Source organism: Meles meles, chromosome Y (genome assembly GCF_922984935.1).
Source record: "Meles meles chromosome Y, mMelMel3.1 paternal haplotype, whole genome shotgun sequence".
NCBI classification, from domain to species: domain Eukaryota; kingdom Metazoa; phylum Chordata; class Mammalia; order Carnivora; family Mustelidae; genus Meles; species Meles meles.
Window position 1 is genome coordinate 312,570 of NC_060088.1, and position 7,579 is coordinate 320,148.

Genomic DNA, 7,579 nt, shown 5'->3' on the forward strand with positions numbered 1-7,579 from the left:
GCTTTGCAGAAGGGACAAGTTGTCACGTACAGAGCTGTCTGTGGCAGACACAGTTCACAACTACAAAGGGAGCGCATGGCTTGAAGCATGGCATGGCCGGGTGTCCCTGTTGTGTTTCTCCCCACTGCGGCTCCCCCGGGGACCCAAGACGCCGGACGCTGCCCACGGGGCTTCTCGGGTCCCCGGGGAGCGGGCACAGAAGGACGGCTGCTGCTGGACGGGCACAGTCGGGGAGCAGGCATGCACCATCCGGAGCCGCTTTCGGGCTGTGTAGGTGCATCCCGCTCCGTGGCCGAGCCCACGGCGGGACCTTCCCGGGCCGCAGACAGAAAGCACCACGTCCGCGCCTGCTTCGTGACAGCGCGGGGCTCGGAAGCGCATGGTGGAGACCCAGTTGCGAGAGTGTCTGGCAATTAAAAATAATTGGGAAGCAGCTTTCGTTCAGGTCCTCCCAGAATACCAACTACCCTGTAACGATGTTTCATTAGACATGCAGAAAGCTGTGTGCGCCGTATGGCGGTGGTCATTAAGGAGGATCAGACGGGGGGGGAAGAAAGAGAAACATTAAAAAAACCCTGGCTGGGATTAGCATTGCATTTAATGGGCACTTCATTAACTAATTGATTTCTTATTAGTTACCGGGAGAAGCCGCGGTTAGAGGCGCTGCACACGTAATTAGAGGCATTTACACAATTAGCCGGTCTCTCGTTTTGTAGCTAAACATCCCTGCTACCGACGCCGTAGCTGTGGGCCATTTGAATCACTTTATTTTATTTTTCGTGCTAATATTGGCTTAACCCTCAAATCAAAAATTCTGCCCCCCCCCCGCGCCCCCCCCGGGCCTCACCGTTTTTAATCAGGATGCTAAGTGCTGATCCTGAGCAGCCGGGGGCTGGCTCCTTCTCTCCGTCCTTGATTTGCAGATTCTTTCATGGTCTCCTGAAGCGGACGCCCTTCCCTCGTGAAAATGGTCTCCGGGTGACTTTCCTCGTCCTCCCGCCGGGGAACACGATGAGGGCCGTGTTTTGCAACGGACACACGGGGCGGCGGTAAGCTCGACCACACGTGTGGTTTTTTCCTCCTGAAGTGCTGGGCATCTGGCACCCGGATGCCGCTGTCTCGTCCTAAGGTGCAGAAATGCACTTGGTAAGAAACTGGCCGCAGGGAAGCGGTTCGGACCTTTGCAAACGTTTTCTCGTGGGCACCTGAGGATGTTTAGACCCGACTCCTGGAGCTTATTACCGAGGTATGGCTGAGTTTCACGGGGAGGACCCTGGAGGTATCAGGGGACTCTGGTTTCAAGATGGGGTTTATTGCCTTCACATTTGGCAGGAAGTTTCCGTCTCGGGAGGTTTGGCTGGGGACAAACGTGACCCGCCGTCTCCACTATAAGGATGATGCTGGAAAGGTTTACATTCTCAAGATACTCGGGGCCAGTCTATGTTCAAGGGTGTTGAGCTGAACAGTGTCTCCTCCAAATGCAGATGTTGAAGTCCTTGCCCCCAGGACCCCCCCAATGAAACGCAAACTCCCCATTGCTCAGGGGCTGGAAGACCATCTACGTTGTCTCCTTCAATACAAGTAAGTCTTCTACAGACCCCAAGCACGTGGAATCCGACAGGACTTGTCCCTTCGGGTCTGGCTTGTCTCACTGAACACCATGTCCTCAAGGTCCATTTGGGACACGACAGGGGAGGGACATCCTTCTTTTCAAGAACGAGCCGTATCCCACTACGCGGGACGGACCACAGTTTGTCGACGCTTTCATCTGTTCCTCGACATTTAGTTGCTCCCACCGTTTGGCTGTTGTGAACAACGCTGCTTTGTGAACTGGTGCACAAAGTCCACATAGTTAATAAGTTGGTCGGTTGCAAGAAATTTCAGTTTTGACTATTTCAGAGGACCCACGTTTCCCCCCCAAAGCATACTAGTTAATCTGGGAGATACCAGTAATGTGTGTTGCAGAAGTCACAAGGACTCTGTGTTTATCTTGGGGTTGAATCCAAGATGGCGGCAGACTTTCCGTGTACAGTGTTTGGGGCCAAGTAGACCCGAGCAGCAATGTTAGCTTTGTGGGTGGGTGACCATTGGAACATACCTCCTTTTGTTTTCTGGGAATCAAAGACAGTATGTCCCTTTGGGAGGCCCTGGGGAATTTAGTGAGCCCCCATCTTGGGTAAACAACGGTAAACCTGTGGCTGAGCCCACTGGTTGGATGGACAGGACGCTTCGCCTTGGGGAGATGAATTGTGATCTCCAGGAAAGCGTTGGTGGGAGTTGCTGGCTGCCAGGAGAGATGAATGGTTGGGACCCAGGTGTGGTGAATGAGGAAAGATGGCAGGGATCCAAGGAGTGGTCCTGGGCGAGAAATAATCAGAGAGACCGTGTAGTTGGTGGCAAGAAATTTGGGTGGTGAGCTTCTTTCTCCACCTTCTTTAGATGCCCTGAGACACAGGGGATATTTTGCATTTTACTAGAGCTATGTGCACCTTCTGGCCATGCTGAATTCTGAACCTTCCTGGGATTCCTTAGAAATGCCCCAAAACCCACAGAACTCGAGGCTGGACATTCACCCCTTTCTACTTCTACTCCATGTCCATCTACCAATTATGTTCATCTCAGGAGGAGCCACATACCTGAGCAGTACTTGGGGAAATTGTTCCGTCATCCTCATAGGGAGACAACTGGTAAACACACGAAAGTCTAAGATCGTGCTTAGCACGATTTTGGGATACAGGATTCCGTCACCTTCATTACGAGCTATGACCTCAGTTACAGTCTTAGGGAAACAGCGCCTCAGAAGATCACTGGTAAAAAGGTACTGAGAAGTAGGTGTTGCAAAATGTTCACTCCCTCTGTCTCCAGCACGACCTCTTAGGTGGGTGGATGGAGGGGGGGTAATGCGTCTCTGCTTGAGATCCCTTTGCATGGCCTGCTCCCTTCTTGTGACTTTGCCGTCACTGCAAGAACAGCTCTTCTTGGGCCATGGCGGCAGCCTCAGCCCAGACCCCAGGATGAACTCACGTGGATCTGAGAGGTGTCCAACCCAATGAAGAGGCAAAGCTGCCTAGTTACACCAGGCTGCCATCCGCCAACTCAAGTTGAATAAACAGGAACGAGTGACCATTTCTCTTGTGCATCTGAGATAAGGGATAGCTCGTTACTCAGCAGTCGCTAACTGATACAGGCCTCTGGAAGGCTGTTGGCTAGAAACTAGGGCAGGATGTAAAAATATGAAACTCTACCCCAACCCTTATGAACCCAGAAAACTAAGAGATGAATAAAAATTGACTAGATGGAGCCACATGAAATTCCTGATGTTTGGCCATTTCTAATGTATGAAAATAGCAATTTTGTATCAGGCAACCTACCATTATTTTTTAAGAAATAGACCCACAGGAAACATATAGGATACCCTCCTTCCTCACACACACGCTCCCACACATCTGTATTTACCAGGTGGAAAACGACTAAGAACCACAATGTAAATGTTACTAATTTAACCAAGAGATTATGGAATTTAAAACTTGAAGCTACTTGGGAAATGATGTAGTCCTGGTCTTTTGGGGTTACACATAAAGAAATAAAAGAAATATCTACAAGGATATTAAGCATCTACTCAAGTCAGGTAACCAGGTATCAGCTCAGCTAGAACTAGAATCCAGACCCACAGCTGGCATTCTCCCATACAGCTCAGCACAAACACAACATGGTATCTGGTAAGGTACTGCGGGATGTATAAAATAGAATTTTATAAAGAAATTTGCTGCACTTTGTCAACATTCACTATAATGAAAATTCCCGTAATTTTGTTGAATAGGTATAATGCAAGTCTTAAGCATTGGACAGCAGGTATTACGGAATATTGTAAAAATAGACCTAGACTTTCAATGCATATAATATTAAGTGCTTGCAAAGTTTTGATGAATAATGCTTGGGTGGATAATCTGATCATTTGATAGACAATTATAATTAATCCCACATTTTTAGGTGTAAAATAAATGCTTCTAAACTACGGAAAGTGTCAATAACTCCCCTGAAATCTTCACACTATTAATTTACTCAGCCTTTTCTTACTAGCTAACACTAAGATAAATTTCAGCCCAAATTCTGAATTTATGAGATCCTAATTAACGAGGTTTTATTGAAGAGACGTCTTGTCCCTGATGTGATTTTAATGTCATCGTTATCAATTATCTTGGTGGTTCAATAGCCCAAACATAGCAAAGTTTAATTTATTTCTATCAAACAAAACAAAAGCAAAACACACACATACCCAGAAGATGCATTAAGGGGGCAGAAATAAAATCATTCTAACATCCATCTTGAGGCATTGAGCCAATGTGTCTCAAGGACCACATCTATTTTTAAAGAGAATAAAATAAGCCTGCTGTTGCTCCTGATTCCCTCTCCTGGGACAAAACCACAGGAGGCCTCCCTGGGCCGTGTCCCCTCCCAGAGGACAAGATAGAGCTTTCAGGATGATGACCTCAGGCTCTCTCTCAACCAGCCACTCTCTGTAGACTTGCTAATGGAAGAAGAAGATGACACTTACCCAGTTAATGGCTTGGCTCCTGGCTTTCTTTGGGCTTTTGACTTTCAATAAGATGGATTGAAAAGCAGCATAATGCAAGAAGACAGTCTGTGGCAATGACACATAGGTTGAGCTTGTAGGAATACAGCTTAAATAAAGATTTAAAAATAGCATCAGTTCCTTATTATCATGGTGTCCTTCTATCCATCCATCCATTCATCCATTATCTATGCATCTCTACACCCATTCACCATCTATGCATCCATCCACCCGCACCCATCCACCCATCATCCATCCACCCACCCATCTATCCATCCATCTATCCAACCATCTATGCAACCATCCATCCATCCATCCCTCTATCCATCTGTCCATCACCCATCCTTCCATCCATGCATCCATCATCCATCCACCCATAATCCACCCATCTACCCACCATCCACCTATCCACCCAACCATCCATCCATTCATCCACCATCTATCCATCATCTATCCATCCATCCACCCACCATTATCTGTCTCGTCCACGTTATTGGGCATGCCCACAAGAATGCAACCTTGCCTTTGTCTTTAGATGAATTTATAATCTAATTTGTGATGCACATAGACACAAATAGAAGAAGACCTTAAGCTGATGCAGAGACTCATCTGTGTTGGATCCCTGAAAGAGAAGGGTTTAGGCCATTAGGGCACAGGCATTGGGCTTCACACAGTTCTGGGTTAGCACCTTTGATCTCTTGTGATGTGACCTTGGGAGCATTAGTTACCTAAGAGCTGTGAATCCATCACTCCATTTGTAGGGCTGCTAGATTTAGCAGAGGAAAAGATTCCTGTGAAATTTCAATTTCAGGTAAATTACAAGGTAAATTACAAATAATCGCCCTATACAAGTATATGCCAGTTATTGTATGTCATCTTGTATTTTATCAGGTGACCCTATTCATCTATCGAATGGAGATCAGAAGACCTAATTTGTTAGCGTTGTTGTAAAATTAAACGAGGTGAACTTTGAAACCTGTTCCTCCTTCAGCGACACCAAATGCATATGTGTTTGGCTGCATGAAGTTGACCCACAGTTCACTGATGTTCTTTTAATTTTTAAGTCATTTTTCTCTGTATATCTCATTTTGGGCAGTGTCTATCTCCTTATCTTCACATAAACTCATCTTTCCTTCTGTAATGCCTCATCCATTTGCAAAGCCACCAGGTATATTTTTCAACTCAGACTGGGTCATTTTTTCGAATAGAAGTATGATTGGAGCCTTTTCTTTTGTATCTTTCACACCTGTACTGAAAATAGTAAGTTTTTAATTTTAACAAATTGAATACGGTTCTAAGAACTATCTTAATGTCTTTGGTTTCTAATGCTTACACCTTTGTCAATTCTGGGTCGATTTGAATTAATTGATTTTTCTCTGTTGTATGGGGCATATTTTTTTTTCCAACTTTTCATGTCTGGTAATTTTGGATTAGATGCAGACATTGTTAGGTTTACCTTGTTGGGTGCTAGATAGTTTTGTATCTTTGTTTGTGTCTTTGTATCTTTGTTTATATCTTTGGGTGCTGGATAGTTTTGTATCTCTGTAACTATCTTTGAACTTTGTTCTGGGCTGCAAGTAATTGCTTGGAAGTACTTTGATTCTTTTGCACCTTGCTGTGTGCATTGTTGGGATGGACTCAAGCAACATTTAACTTAGGGAAATTTGTCCGACGTACTGGGGCAAGATTATTCTTAGTATCCTGTGGGTCACCCAAGAGGTTGGGGTGTGTGTGTGTGTGTGTGTGTGTGTGTCTGTGTGTGAGATTATGTAGGGATAGCATGGCGGTAATATTAGATTTGAAGGGTGACGGAACTATGATGTTTCCTGACTGTGACAATGTTATATGTATCCAAACATATGTTAAAGTTCGTAGGACTGTACAGCATATATATGCTGAGTCAATTTTATGATAATAGAAAATGCAATTTTTTTTTAAAAAGCAAAAAAAAAAAAGCCAATTTGTAAGCCCTACTATAGTAATACAATCTCTGGAAAGGAAGCCAGAGAATCTTTATGCTAAACAGCATTGTGCATGACGGATAAACATCCCCAAAGTGTAAACCCACATTCTACATTAGGCAGAGGATGAGGCAAAGCCTAATTTGTTGAAATTTTGCATTTGTTGAAATGCAAAGCCTAATTTGTTGAAATTTCTACTTCGGGTCAATCTCCCATTCTCCAACGGGAGATGCAACATTTAGCTTTCTGAGTCAATTCTTTTTGAGTCCTTGTTTCTCTGCTCTACAGAAGTCGAACAAAAACAATCGTGTCATGGTTTTGCCATGTGGTGGTGCTCATATGAAAACATTGTGTTTCAAGTCAAATAAATAAACCATGTGCATCAGGGCTATCCAGATCCTTCCTTGATTTTACAAAACCCCTTTAAACAGGTGCCTCAAAGCATTTCTTTGGGCATTTTCTTTCTACCACCGGGTGGATGTGTACAGATGAAGTGAAAAGGAGAGAGAAGGAGATGGGCAGGTGATGAGACGGGGAAGTTGGGTGTCTGAGCAGAGTGACTGGGCACAGGGTCTGTGTCTGCACCATTTCAGAAACCTGAAAATGCCCATTTCTCTCTTGGACCATGCGCCTCTGATGAGGGTTTCTCAATCACGGCACTGCTGACATCTGGGGCTGGGACATTCTTTGTCGTGGGGGCATTCTGAGTGCTGGGGTGGGGTGTTCAGCAGAATCCCTGGTCTCCACCTCCCATCACATGTCAGGAGCATCCTCTTCCCTCCCTAGATAGTGACAACCAGAAATGTCCCCGGGCATTGCTGGTTGTTTCCTGAAAGGCAGAATTTCCCCCAGTTGGGAACTGCTGTGAGAGACAGGTAGGTGGAAATCGTTGTAGATAGATATAGATAAGTAGATAAAGCAGAGATAGATAGATAATAGTTATAGATATATGATAGATGCATGACAGACAGATGCTGATAGATAAGGTAGATGTGCAGACAGGTAGATGATAGCCGATAGGGAAAAATATGAACAAGACAGATTG